The sequence below is a fragment of the Cryptomeria japonica genome, unplaced genomic scaffold (genome assembly GCF_030272615.1).
Source record: "Cryptomeria japonica unplaced genomic scaffold, Sugi_1.0 HiC_scaffold_100, whole genome shotgun sequence".
Classification (NCBI taxonomy): Eukaryota; Viridiplantae; Streptophyta; class Pinopsida; order Cupressales; family Cupressaceae; genus Cryptomeria; species Cryptomeria japonica.
The window spans coordinates 377,501-392,500 of record NW_026728922.1 but is presented as its reverse complement, the minus strand read 5'-3'; the positions used below and the strand labels follow the sequence as shown (position 1 = coordinate 392,500).

At 59.8% G+C, this 15,000-nt stretch overlaps 1 non-coding gene across 1 annotated transcript; it reads left to right on the top strand.

Moving 5' to 3' along the window:
* The first annotated feature begins 11,704 nt into the window (after positions 1–11,704).
* On the top strand, positions 11,705–11,823 carry LOC131865022 (5S ribosomal RNA). Its single transcript, XR_009363748.1, has one exon. It is a non-coding gene; the product is annotated as a 5S ribosomal RNA (ribosomal RNA).
* Positions 11,824–15,000: the final 3,177 nt, after the last annotated feature.

The window sequence follows — 15,000 nt, the reverse complement described above, 5'->3', positions numbered from 1 at the left end:
CCAACCCCTTATCCCGCGGTGCGTCCGACACACAGAAATTTCCAAGGCGGCCAAGGAGCCTCCCCGCATAGCAATCGGGGTGTGAGGTTACGGATGCAGCATTGATAGCAATCGAGGTGTGAGGCGAAGGATGCAGAAGTGAGAGCCGAGGGATGTAGCAGAGATAGCAATCGGGGTGTGTGATGCAGAAGAGATAGCAATCGAGGTGTGCGGTGGGAAGGGCCCAGCAGCCAGAATGCATGAAGCGACGGATGAAGCAGTGATGACAACCGGGCTGTGAGGAGAGGAGGGATGCAGCCAAGAAAGCAATCAGGGCTCGAGGCAAGGGATGCATCAAGGATAGCAATCATGTTGTGAGGCGAGATTCCAAAGGCTAAACGTGAGAGGCTGCAGGGTCGACTCAGAGAGGTCTATGCATGTGAGAGGCTGAAAGCAAGGTCGACTCGGAGCGGTCTATGCATCGGGCGCGCTTGGGGCGACTACCAGTGCCAACCCCTTATCCCGCGACGCGTCCGACAAAGAGAACGTTCCAAGGCGGCAGAGGAGGTTACCAGCCGAAGGATGCAGTAGCAATAACAGGTATAGTTCCGCGGCGGCCGAGAAGACTCACCGCATAGGAATCGGGATGCGAGGCGAGGGATGCGGCGGGAAGGCCCCGACGGCTAAACGGAAGAGGCTGCAGGGCCGCCTCGGAATGGTCCAAGCATCGGATGCGATTGGGACGACTACCAGTGCCAACCCCTTATCCCGCGATGCGTCCGATACACAGATAGTTCCAAGGCGGCCGAGGAGCCTCACCGCATATCAATCGGGGTGCGAGGCGAGGGATGGGGCGGGAAGGCCCCAACGGCTAGACGGAAGAGGCTTCAGGGCCACCTCGGAATGGTCCAAGCATCGGACGCGCTTGGGGCGACTGCCAGTGCCAACCCCTTATCCCGCGATGCGTCCGATACACAGATGGTTCCAAGGCGGCCGAGGAGCCTCACCGCATAGCAATCGGGGGTGCGAGGCGAGGGATGGGGCGGGAAGGCCCCAACGGCTAGACGGAAGAGGCTTCAGGGCCGCCTAGGAATGGTCCAAGCATCGGACACGCTTGGGGCGACTACCAGTGACAGCCCCCTATCCCGCGATGCGTCCGATACGAAGATGGTTCCAAGGCGGCCGAGGAGCCTCACCGCATAGCAATCGGGGTGCGAGGTGGGGGATGCGGCGAGATGGCCCCAACGGCTAGACGGAAGAGGCCACAGGGCCGCGTCGGAATAGTCCAAGCATCGGACGCGCTTGGGGCGACTACCAGTGACAACCCCTTATCCCGCGATGCGTCCGATACGAAGATAGTTCCAAGGCGGCCGAGGAGCCTCACCGCATAGCAATCGGGGTGCGAGGTGGGGGATGCGGCGAGATGGCCCCAACGGCTAGACGGAAGAGGCTGCAGGGCCGCCTCGGAATAGTCCAAGCATCGGACGCGCTTGGGGCCACTACCAGTGACAACCCCTTATCCCGCAATGCGTCCGATACGAAGATAGTTCCAAGGCGGCCGAAGAGCCTCACCGCATAGCAATCGGGGTGCGAGGTGGGGGATGCGGCGAGATGGCCCCAACGGCTAGACGGAAGAGGCCACAGGGCCGCCTCGGAATAGTCCAAGCATCGGACGCGCTTGGGGCGACTACCAGTGACAACCCCTTATCCCGCGATGCGTCCGATACGAAGATAGTTCCCAGGCGGCCGAGGAGCCTCACCGCATAGCAATCGGGGTGCGAGGCGAGGGATGCGGCGAGATGGCCCCAAAGGCTAGACGGAAGAGGCTGCAGGGCTGCCTCGGAATAGTCCAAGCATCGGACGCGCTTGGGGCGACTACCACTGCCAACCCCTTATCCCGCGATGCGTCCGATACACAGATAGTTCCGAGGCGGCCGAGGAGGTGGGGGATGCAGCGAGATGGCCCCAACGGCTAGACGGAAGAGGCTGCAGGGCCGCCTCGGAATAGTCCAAGCATCGGACGCGCTTGGGGCGACTACCAGTGACAACCCCTTATCCCGCGATGCGTCCGATACACAGATAGTTCCGAGGCGGCCAAGGAGCCTCACCGCATAGCAATCGTGGTGCGAGGTGGGGGATGCGGCGAGATGGCCCCAACGGCTAGACGGAAGAGGCTGCAGGGCCGCCTCGGAATGGTCCAAGCATCGGATGCGCTTGGGGCGACTACCACTGCCAACCCCTTATCCCGCGATGCGTCCGATACACAGATAGTTCCAAGGCGGCCGAGGAGCCTCACAGCATAGCAATCAGGGTGCGAGGCGAGGGATGCGGTGAGAAAGCCCCAACGGCTAGAGGGAAGAGGCTTCAGGTCCGCCTCGGAATGGTCCAAGCATCGGACGCGCTTGGGGCGACTACCAGTGACAACCCCTTATCCCGCGACGCGTCCGATACACAGATAGTTCCAAGGCGGCCGAGGAGCCTCACCGCATAGCAATCGGGGTGCGAGGCGAGGGATGCGGCGAGAAGGACCCAACGGCTACACGGAAGAGGCTTCGGGGCCGCCTCGGAATGGTCCAAGCATCGGACGCGCTTGGGGCGACTACCAGTGACAACCCCTTATCCCGCGACGCGTCCGATACACAGATAGTTCCAAGGCGGCCGAGGAGCCTCACCGCATAGCAATCGGGGTGCGAGGCGAGGGATGCGGCGAGAAGGACCCAACGGCTACACGGAAGAGGCTTCGGGGCCGCCTCGGAATGGTCCAAGCATCGGACGCGCTTGGGGCGACTACCAGTGACAACCCCTTATCCCACGACGCGTCCGATACACAGATAGTTCCAAGGCGGCCGAGGAGCCTCACCGCATAGCAATCGGGGTGCGAGGCGAGGGATGCGGCGAGAAGGACCCAACGGCTAGACGGAAGAGGCTTCGGGTCCGCCTCGGAATGGTCCAAGCATCGGACGCGCTTGGGGCGACTACCAGTGACAACCCCTTATCCCGCGACGCGTCCGATACACAGATAGTTCCAAGGCGGCCGAGGAGCCTCACCGCATAGCAATCGGGGTGCGAGGCGAGGGATGCGGCGAGAAGGACCCAACGGCTAGATGGAAGAGGCTTCGGGTCCGCCTCGGAATGGTCCAAGCATCGGACGCGCTTGGGGCGACTACCAGTGACAACCCCTTATCCCGCGACGCGTCCGATACACAGATAGTTCCAAGGCGGCCGAGGAGCCTCACCGCATAGCAATCGGGGTGCGAGGCGAGGGATGCGGCGAGAAGGACCCAACGGCTAGACGGAAGAGGCTTCGGGTCCGCCTCGGAATGGTCCAAGCATCGGACGCGCTTGGGGCGACTACCAGTGACAACCCCTTATCCCGCGACGCGTCCGATACACAGATAGTTCCGAGGCGGCCGAGGAGCCTCACCGCATAGCAATCGGGGTGCGAGGCGAAGGATGCGGCAAGAAGGACCCAACGGCTAGACGGAAGAGGCTTCGGGTCCGCCTCGGAATGGTCTAAGCATCGGACGCGCTTGGGGCGACTACCAGTGACAACCCCTTATCCCGCGACGCGTCCGATACACAGATAGTTCCAAGGCGGCCGAGGAGCCTCACCGCATAGCAATCGGGGTGCGAGGCGAGGGATGCGGCGAGAAGGACCCAACGGCTAGACGGAAGAGGCTTCAGGGCCGCCTCGGAATGGTCCAAGCATCGAACGCGCTTGGGGCGACTACCAGTGACAACCCCTTATCCCGCGACGCGTCCGATACACAGATAGTTCCGAGGCGGCCGAGGAGCCTCACCGCATAGCAATCGGGGTGCGAGGCGAGGGATGCGGCGAGAAGGACCCAACGGCTAGACGGAAGAGGCTTCAGGGCCGCCTCGGAATGGTCCAAGCATCGGACGCGCTTGGGGCGACTACCAGTGACAACCCCTTATCCCGCGACGCGTCCGATACACAGATAGTTCCGAGGCGGCCGAGGAGCCTCACCGCATAGCAATCGGGGTGCGAGGCGAGGGATGCGGCGAGAAGGACCCAACGGCTAGACGGAAGAGGCTTCAGGGCCGCCTCGGAATGGTCCAAGCATCGGACGCGCTTGGGGCGACTACCAATGACAACCCCTTATCCCGCGACGCGTCCGATACACAGATAGTTCCGAGGCGGCCGAGGAGCCTCACCGCATAGCAATCGGGGTGCGAGGCGAGGGATGCGGCGAGAAGGACCCAACGGCTAGACGGAAGAGGCTTCAGGGCCGCCTCGGAATGGTCCAAGCATCGGACGCGCTTGGGGCGACTACCAGTGACAACCCCTTATCCCGCGACGCGTCCGATACACAGATAGTTCCGAGGCGGCCGAGGAGCCTCACCGCATAGCAATCGGGGTGCGAGGCGAGGGATGCGGCGAGAAGGACCCAACGGCTAGACGGAAGAGGCTTCAGGGCCGCCTCGGAATGGTCCAAGCATCGGACGCGCTTGGGGCGACTACCGTTGCCAACCCCTTATCCCGCGATGCGTCTGATACACAGATAGTTCCGAGGCGGCCGAGGAGCCTCACCGCATAGCAATCGGGTTGCGAGGCAGATTATTGGGAAGGGAACCCCCTGGGATGCGGCTCAAGCAGTGCCCAAAGGGACTGGAATGCGGAATCACATCGAGAGACCCAAATGCTATACGAGGGCTCAAATCGAATTATCGATTTGGCCACGACATGGACGCATCGGAACGACTACCTTTGCCGAACCACTCGCAATTGCATCCATACCGAAACCAATAGACATTTCCGTTAGAGCCCTCGCATAGCATTCGGGAATCTCGCATGCCCCTCTAAATCGACCAATGCTGGCGCTCAATGAAAATCCGAGCGCTACCACCGTTCGAGCGCCAGCATTGGTCGAGTTAGAGGGGCACGGGGGAGAATGCTCCAGTCAACACCTCCCCTATATAAGTTATTTGTCCGATTCTCGCACAACCGTAGTCTGCCTCGTCGAATCAAACAACGGTCCCAGATTCCGACTTCCGTTCCGTAGAGACCCAAAAGCTAGATGGAGGCTCGCAAGAAAGAGAGTCGGCGCATAGCAATCGGGTTTCTCGAACGTTTAGGGACCGAGCTCACTTGCGGATAGGGCAAAATCCGCCAAGCAACCCAAAAGCTAGACGGGGGCTCGAATCGAATCGCCTAGGCGGCCACAACAACGACGTGTTGGATCGACTACCAGTGCCAAACCATTCAGCAAGACTAGTCTGTGTCGAGGCCGGATAGAGATTCTCAGAGAGCGCCCGCATAGCATTTAGGAGACCTGCCGCGTCCCTCACACTCGACAAATGGTGGTGCACGTTTATAAATCCGAGCGATCCCAACCCTTTCAAGCACCAACATCGGTCGAGATAGAGGGGCACGGAGGGGGCTGCGTGAGACAACACAGTCCCCTATATAAGTTATTTGTCCGATTCTCACACATCCGAAGAATGGTCATCAAATCGGACAACAGCCCAAACTTCCGACTTCCGTCCCAGAAAGCCCAAGAGCTATCTAAAACGTTCATGGCCGGAACTCGATCGCGGCTATACCAGTCCGCCAAGCAACCCAAAAGCTAGACTGGAGCTCTAGTCGAATCACCTCTGTGGCCATTGCAAGGACGTGTTGGAGCGACTACCATTGCCGAACCATTCCGCAGGTCGAGTCCATACCAAGGCCGCATAGAGATTCACGATGAGCTCCTGCATAGCAATCAGGAGACTTGCCGTGTCCATCACAATCGATAAATCCTGGTGCAAGATTTTTGCATCCGAGCGCTCCAACCAGTCGAGCACCAGCATCAATCGACATAAACGGGCACGGGGGGAGGATGCTCGAGAACACTACCTCCCCTATATAAGTTATTTGTCCGATTCTCAAGCAGCCGAAGTCTGGTCATCGAATCGGGTCAAAGACCACAACTTCCGACTTTACCCACAATGCAAGTCATCGAATCGAACATCGGCCCCCGAGTCGGACTCCATGCGTATGTCAGGTCATCGGACCCAAATTCCGCCTTCCTGCGCATGGCGGGCCATCAATATCAACTCGGTCATCGGACCCAAACTCCGCCTTTTTGCGTATGGCACGCCTTCAAATCGGTCATCGGACCCAAATTCCGCCTTCCTGTGCATGGCGGGCCATCAACATCAACTCGGTCATCGGACCCAAATTCCGCCTTTCTGCGCATGGCACGCCATCAACTCGGTCATCGGACCCAAATTCCGCCTTCCTGCGCATGGCAGGTCATCGGACACAAATTCAGACCTCGCCAATATGCCTACGTATCGAATCGGTCATCGGACCCAACTTCCGACTTCATCCATACTGTAGGGTCTTTGAGGTTGGCGCGGTGCGCTCAACCCAGGGAGTCGACCCATCGAAGCATACACCTCCCCTATATAAGCTATTTGTCCGATTCCCACACCTGTGTAGTTTGCACCTCTGACCAGGACATCGACCCCAACTTCCGAACTCGACTGCAACGACGGCACCAGCGCCTTGGTGCGCACCTTGCGACGCACAGTCCCAACATTCGCCTTCCTGCACATGGCAGGTCATCGGACCCAAATTCCGACCTCGCGAGTATGCCTACATATCGAATCGGTCATCGGACCCAACTTCCGACTTCATCCATACCGTAGGGTCTTTGAGGTTGGCGCGGTGCGCTCAACCCGGGGAGTCGACCCAACGAAGCATACACCTCCCCTATATAAGCTATTTGTCCGATTCCCACACCTGTGTAGTTTGCACCTCCGATCAAGACATCGACCCCAACTTCCGAACTCGCCTCCAACGACCGAACCAGCGCCTTGGTGCGCACCTTGCAACGCACAGTGCCAACATTCGCCTTCCTGCACGTGGCAGGTCATCGGACCCAAATTCCGACCTCGCGAGTATGCCTACATATCGAATCGGTCATCGGACCCAACTTCCGACTTCATCCATACCGTAGGGTCTTTGAGGTTGGCGCGGTGCGCTCAACCCGGGGAGTCGACCCAACGAAGCATACACCTCCCCTATATAAGCTATTTGTCCGATTCCCACACCTGTGTAGCTTGCACCTCCGATCAGGACATCGACCCCAACTTCCGAACTCGACTAAAAAGACCGCACCAGCGCCTTGGTGTGCACCTTGCAACGCACAGTGTCAACATTCGCCTTCCTGCACATGGCAAGTCATCGGACCCAAATTCCGACCTCATGAGCATACCTACTAATCGAATTGGTCATCGGACCCAACTTCCGACTTCATCCATACCGTAGGGTCTTTGAGGTTGGCGCGGTGCGCTCAACCTGGGGAGTCGACCCATCGAAGCATACACCTCCCCTATATAAGCTATTTGTCCGATTCCGACACCTGTGTAGTTTGCACCTCCGCTCAGGACATCGACCCCAACTTCCGAACTCGCCTGCAACGACCGAACCAGCGCCTTGGTGCGCACCAAAAGTGCGCACTTTTGGAGGGCACTTTTGTGCGCTCCAAAGGTGCGCACTTTTGGAGGGCACTTTTCTGCGCTCCAAAGGTGCGCACTTTTGGAGGGCACTTTTTGGAGGGCACTTTTCTGCGCTCCAAAGGTGCGCACTTTTGGAGGGCACTTTTTGGAGGGCACTTTTCTGCGCTCCAAAGGTGCGCACTTTTGGAGGGCACTTTTTGGAGGGCACTTTTCTGCGCTCCAAAGGTGCGCACTTTTGGAGGGCACTTTTTGGAGGGCACTTTTCTGCGCTCCAAAGGTGCGCACTTTTGGAGGGCACTTTTCGGCGCTCCAAAGGTGCGCACTTTTGGAGGGCACTTTTTGGAGGGCACTTTTCTGCGCTCCAAAGGTGCGCACTTTTGGAGGGCACTTTTTGGAGGGCACTTTTCTGCGCTCCAAAGGTGCGCACTTTTGGAGGGCACTTTTTGGAGGGCACTTTTCTGCGCTCCAAAGGTGCGCACTTTTGGAGGGCACTTTTGTGCACTCCAAAGGTGCGCACTTTTGGAGGGCACTTTTCCTGTGCTCCAAAGGTGCACACCTAGGTGAGCACCTTCGACCACACCTTGTAGCACACCAAACTCTGACTTTCGACTTCATCCGCAATGCAGGGTCTTTGAGGTTGGCGCAATGCGCACAACCAGGGGAGTCGACCCATCAAACCCAACACCTCCCCTATATAAGCTATTTGTCTGATTCTCATACATGCGTAGCCTGCAGGAGCAATTAGGACATCGACCCCAACTTTCGGCTTCTAAACGAAAACAAGGTCTTTGAGGTTGGTGTAATGCGAACAACTAGGGGAGTCAACCCATCAAACCCAACACCTCCCCTATATAAGCTATTTGTCTGATTCTCATACATGTGTAGTCTACAGGAGCAATTAGGACATCGACCCCAACTTTTGACTTCTTAACGAAAACAAGGTCTTTGAGGTTGACGTAATGCGCACAACCAGGGGAGTCGACCCATCAAACCCAACACCTCCCCTATATAAGCTATTTGTCCGATTCTCATACATGTGTAGCCTGCAGGAGCCATTAGGACATTGACCCCAACTTTTGACTTCTTAACGAAAACAAGGTCTTTGAGGTTGGCGTAATGCGCACAACCAAGGGAGTTGACCCATCAAACCCAACACCTCCCCTATATAAGCTATTTGTCTGATTCTCATACATGTGTAGCCTGCAACAACGATTAGGACATCCACCCCAACTTCTGAATTCGTCTGCGTTGACCGCACCAAAGGTGCACGCCTTGGTGCTCACCAAAATCCGACTTCCGACTTCTTCTGCTATGCGGGGTCTTTGAGGTTGGCGCAGTGCGCACAACCAGGGGAGTCAACCCACCGAATGCAACACCTCCCCTATATAAGCTATTTGTCTGATTCTCATACATGCGTAGACTGCAGCAATGATTAGGACATCCACCCCAACTTTTGACTTCTTAAACAAGACAGGGTCTTTGAAGTTGGTGCAGTGCACACAACCAGGGGAGTCGACCCATCAAACGCAACACCTCCCCTATATAAAGCTATTTGTCCGATTCTCATACGTGTAGTCTGCAGCAGCGATTAGGACATCGACCCCAACTTCCGAATTCGTTTGCATTGACCGCACCAAAGGTGCACGCCTTGGTGTGCACCCTGGAGTGCACTTTGGTGCTCACCTCGGTGCACACTTTGGTGTGCACCTCGGTGTGCACCAAAGGTGCGCACCTTGGAGCGCACCAAAGGTGTACACTTTGGAGCGCACCACATAGGGTCTTTGAGAGGTTGGCGCAGTGCGCACACCAAGGTGGGTGTTGAGGTGCGTGCCGAGGTGGGTGGGTGCTAGGGTGCGCTCCATGGTGGGTGCCAGGGTGGGTGCGTGCTAGGGTGGATTCCAAAGAGGGTCATAGGGTGGGTGCCAAGGTGGGTTGGTGATATAGTGGGTTCAAAGGTGGGTACTAGGGTGGGTTCCAAGGTGGGTCACAAGTTGGGTGCCAGGATGCGTGGGTGTTAGGTTGGGTGCCAAGGTGGGCTCCTGCGTGGGTGGGTGCTAGGGTGGGTTTCAAGGTGGACGCGAGGGCGGGTGCCAAGGTGGGTAACAAGTTGGGTGTTAGGATGGGTGAGTGCTAGAGTGGGTGCCAAGGTGGGTGGGTGCTAAGGTGGATGCCAAGGTGGTTCACAGGGTGGGTGGGTTCTAGGGTGAGTTCCAAGGTGGGTCACAGGTTCAGTGCTAGGGTGGGTGTCAAGGCGGGTGTCGAGGTGCCTGGGTGCTAGGGTGTGGATGCCAATGTGGGTCATAGGGTGGGTACTAGGGTGGGCTGCAATGTGGGTGCCAAGGTGGGTAACATGCTCGGTGGGTTCTAAATTGGGTGCCAGGGTGGGTGTGCACCCACCTTGCCCGAGGTGGGTGCCAAGGTGCCAGTGTGGGTGGGTGCTAAGGTGGATGCCAAGGTGGGTGAGAAGGTGGGTGATAGGTTGAGTGGTAGGATGGGTGGGTGCCAAGATGGGTCACAGGGTGGGTGCAAGGGTGGGTAGGTGCTAGGGTTGGTGTCAGGGTGGGTGGGTGCTAGGTTGGGTTCCAAGGTGGGTGCGAGGGTGAGTGTCAAGGTGGGTCACAGGTTAGGTGCTAGGATGGGTGAGTGCTAGGGTGCAAAGGTGCCAGGGTGGGTGCTAGGATGGGTCGATGCTAGGGTGAGTGGCAAGGTGGGTCCACAAGTGTCAAGGTGGGTGCCGAGGTGGGTGCCAAGTCGGCGACTGCTATGGTGGATGCCAAGGTGGGTCACGGGGTGGGTGCCAAGTTGCTAGGTTGGGTTCCAAGGTGGGTGCCAACGTGGGTGCTAGGGTGCGTGGGTTAAAGGGTGTGTCACAACGTGGGTGCCAGGATGGGTGCGCACCCACACTGGCCAAGACGGGTGCGGGTGCAAGGTTGGGTTCCAAGCCCGGTCACAGGCTGGGTGCTAGGATGGGTGGGTGCCAAGGTGGGCACCAGGGTGGGTGCACCCACCCTGGCCAAGGTGGGTCACGGGGTGGGTCCTAGGGTGGGTAACGGGGTGGGTACTAAGGTGCGTGCCAAGGTGGGTCATAGGGTGGGTGCCAAGGTGGGCACCAGGGTGGGTGTGCACCAACCCTAGCCAGGGTAGGTCACGGGGTGGTTGTCGGGGTGGGCGTCAAGGAGCCAAGGTGGGTGGCAAGTAGCCAAGTTGCGTGCCAAGGTGGGTGTCGGGGTGGGTGCCAAGGATCCAAGGTGGGTGCCAAGGAACCAAGGTGGGTGTCTGGGTGGGTGCCGAGGTGGGAGCCAGGGTGGGTCCCAAGGTGAGTGCAAAGGTGGGTGCCAGGGTCAAGGTGAGTGCCAATGTGGGTTCCAAGGTGCCAGGGTCAGGGTGAGTGCCAATGTGGGTTCAAAGGTGCTAAGTTGGGTGCGAGGTTGGGTGCGAGGGTGGGTGGGTGCCAAGGTGTGCTAGGTGGAAGCCCGGGTGGGTCGGCATCCCATGGGTGTCGAGTTGGGTGCCTGATGGGTGCTTCTTGTCAAGTTTTAGTCGTCGGGACTCATTTCGAGCCTTAGAGGTCGTTTCTTGTCCGGTTGCCCTGTCTTCGACCTGGGAACCCAATTTTGGTCCTCGGGTCCCATTTTTTTTTGTCTCGCATCCCACTTTTGGCCTGTGGCCTTTTCGGGGTCGATTCTCGTTTTGGGCATCAGAGCATGTTTCTTCTCCTAAAACCCAATATTTGTTTATTAAGTCTCGGAACACATTTTTGTTCTCGTGGACCCATCATGGGTCTTGGAACGCATTTGTGGTCCTTGGGTCCCATTTTGCATCCCGAAACTTGTGTTTTGGTGCTTGATCCCTATTTTGGGTGCCCACCTTGCACCAAGTGCGCACCCGGGGCAAACCGAGCGCCTTGGTGCACCGGGGCAAGATCGAGCGTGCACCCGAGGCGCCCCGAACATGCACCAAGGTGCACTCGGCCCACATGTGAGCGCAGGTCGTTGCGCCCGAGGTGGTGTGTGGGCACCGCGTTGCAGACGGGACACTGCACGCACACGACGCCCCCTCCAGGTGCACGCACGTAGGCCGGGCCGGGTGCACACCCGACGCCCTAGCAAGGTGCGCGCACCCGGGCAGGGCTCACACTTGGCGAACGGGGCGCACTTCGCGAGGGAGGGTGTGCACCTCGACGGGGGTGGGTGGCCGGGGTGGATTCGCACGTGGGTCGCGGTTTGCTAAGTACACACTGCGACAAGCTCATAACGGGTGCGATCATACCAGCGTTAGTGCACCGGATCCCATCAGAACTCCGCAGTTAAGCGCGCTTGGGCCGGAGTAGTACTGGGATGGGTGACCTCCCGGGAAGTCCCGGTGTTGCACCCTTTTTTAGTTTTTCGCCGGGCGTCGCAATGCTATTTGAATAAACCTTTTGCCCGTTTGCGTTCTCGTCGGGGCCGGGCCGGGCCGGGGTGCGCTGCCCGCACTACCGCGCGCGCGGGGGCGACACCGAGCGCGCACCCGAGGCGCCCCGAGCACACAGGCCACGGTGCAACCCGGGCGTTGTGCGCGCACCCCGGTGCGCCCGAGGTGCTGCGCGCGCACCCAGGTGAAATCGGTGTGCACCTCGGCCAGTGCGCGCTCGGTCGAGTCGCGCACGTTGGCCAAGGTGCACGGTGATGTTTCTTACTCTAAGGTTCCGCACCAGACGCCCGGGACAGGTGAGCGAAGCTGGGCGGGGCCGGGTGCGCGGCCGGGGCAGGTGCACGCAGCTGGAGAGAGCTTTGGAGCACACTTCGGAGCGCACCAATGATGCGCTCCATTCAAAAGTTTCCTGAAAAGGCAAAAAAAGTTGAGATTATAGAATTTCCCACTTGAGAGATTGTAAAAAAAAAAAATTTAAAATGAAGGAAACGCGGGTGCCAAGGTGTGCGCAGCCCAGCCAAGGTGTGCGCACCAAGGCGCCCACCCTGGCGAAGGTGCACGCAAGGTGCGCACCCGAGGCAAACCGGACAATTAACCCAACTTTCGACTTCGCGCGCACCTTGGAGCGCACTTCGGAGCGCTCCTTGGTGCGCACCAATCTTGGGCACCTCGGAGTGCACCATGGCGCCCACCAAGGTGCGCACCCGGGGCAAACCGAGCTCCGACTTCGTGCGCACCTTGGAGCGCACGAAAGGTGCGCACCATGGCGCCCACCAAGGTGCGCAGCCCAGCCAAGGCGTGCGCATCAAGGTGCGCACCCTGGCGAAGGTGCGCACCCGGGGCAAACCGAGCTCCGACTTCGTGCGCACCTTGGAGCGCACAAAAGGTGCGCAACCCAGCCAAGGTGTGCGCACCCCGGTCAAACCGAGCTCCGAATCGTGCGCACCAGAGGTGCACGCCATCGTGCGCACCTTGGAGCACACTTCGGAGCCCTCCTTGGTGCGCGCCGATGTTGCGCACCTCGGAGCGCACCCGGGGAAAACAATGCAATTAACCCGACTTTCGACTTCGTGGGCACCTCGGAGCGCTCTCGGGTTCGCACCTCGGAGCACACCGAGGTGCGCACCTTTGATGCGCTGCCTTCACCAATTTCCAGAAAAGGCAAGAAAACATTGAGAAGGTGTGCGCACCGAGGTGCCCACCCTGGCGAAGGTGCACGCGAGGTGCGCACCCGGGGCAAACCGGGCTCCGACTTCGTGCACGCCGCACCTTGGAGCACACTTCGGAGCGCTCCTTGGTGCGCACCAGGGCGCGCAACCCAGCCGAGGTGCCCACCCCGGCGAAGGTGCACGCGAGGTGCGCACCCGGGGCAAACCGGGCTCCGACTTCGTGCACGCCATGGTGCCCACCGCGGCGAAGGTGCACGCGAGGTGCGCACCCGGGGCAAACCGGGCTCCGACTTCGTGCACGCCGCACCTTGGAGCACACTTCGGAGCGCTCCTTGGTGCGCACCATGGTGCCCACCAGGGCGCGCAACCCCGCCGAAGGTGCACGCGAGGTGCGCACCCGGGGCAAACCGGGCTCCGACTTCGTGCACGCCGCACCTTGGAGCACACTTCGGAGCGCTCCTTGGTGCGCACCATGGTGCCCACCAGGGCGCGCAACCCCGCCGAAGGTGCACGCGAGGTGCGCACCCGGGGCAAACCGGGCTCCGACTTCGTGCACGCCATGGTGCGCACCGCGGCGAAGGTGCGCACCCGGGGCAAACCGGGCTCCGACTTCGTGCACGCCGCACCTTGGAGCACACTTCGGAGCGCTCCTTGGTGCGCACCAGGGCGCGCAACCCAGCCGAGGTGCCCACCCCGGCGAAGGTGCACGCGAGGTGCGTACCCGGGGCAAACCGGGCTCCGACTTCGTGCACGCCGCACCTTGGAGCACACTTCGGAGCGCTCCTTGGTGCGCACCATGGTGCCCACCAGGCCGCGCAACCCAGCCAAGGTGTGCGCACCAAGGTGCACGCGAGGTGCGCACCCGGGGCAAACCGGGGTCCGACTTCGTGCACGCCGCACCTTGGAGCACACATCGGGGCGCTCCCGGGTTCGCACCGGCGTTGCGCACCGTGGTGGGCACCTCGGAGCACACCAAGGTGGGCAGCGAGGTGCGCACCTTTGATGCGATGCCTTCACTAATTTCCATAAAAGGCAAAAAAAAAACGAGATTTTAAAATTTCCGTTTTGAAAGATAGTGAGAAAAAGGGAATGCTGGTGCCATCTTGAGCCCGCCCTGGTGCGCAGCCCAGCCAAGGTGTGCGCACCAAGGTGCCCACCCTGGCGAAGGTGCGCGCCCGGGCAATTAACCCAACTTCCAACTTCGCGCGCGCCAGGGTGGGAGCGCACCCAACAACCGGGCCTGGGAAGAGCCAATGCGAGAAACCCCACCAAACGCTCTGACAAAAAAAGAGGGGGCGCTCCAGTAACCCCGCTTCGGAGCGCACCCTGGGCAAACCCAGCCAAGGTGCCCACCCCGGCCAAGGTGCAGGCGAGGTGCGCACCCGGGGCAAACCGGGCTCCGACAACGTGCACGCCGCACCTTGGAGCACACTTCGTAGCGCTCCCGGGTGCGCACCTCAGAGCACACCAAGGTGGGCAGCGAGGTGCGCACCTTTGATGCGCTGCCTTCACTAATTTCCAGAAAAGGCAAAAAAAAAAGGAGATTTTAAAATTTCCGTTTTGAAAGATAGTGAAAAAAACGGAACGCGCGTGCCATCTTGAGCCCGCCCTGGTGCGCAGCCCAGGTAAGGTGCCCACCCTGGCAAAGGTGCGCACCCGGGCAATTAACCCTACTTTCGACTTCGTGCGCGCCAGGGTGGCAACCGGGCCTCGGAAGAGCCAATGCGAGAAACCCCACCAAACGCTCCGACAAAAAAAGAGGCGGCGCTCCAATAACCCCGCTTCGGAGCGCAGCCGGGGCAAACCCAGCCAAGGTGCCCACCCCGACGAAGGTGCACGCGAGGTGCGCACCCGGGGCAAACCGGGCTCCGACAACGTGCACGCAGCACCTTGGAGCACACTTCGAAGCACTCCCGGGTGCCCACCGGCGTTGCGCACCGTGGTGGGCAGCGAGGTGCGCACCTTTGAT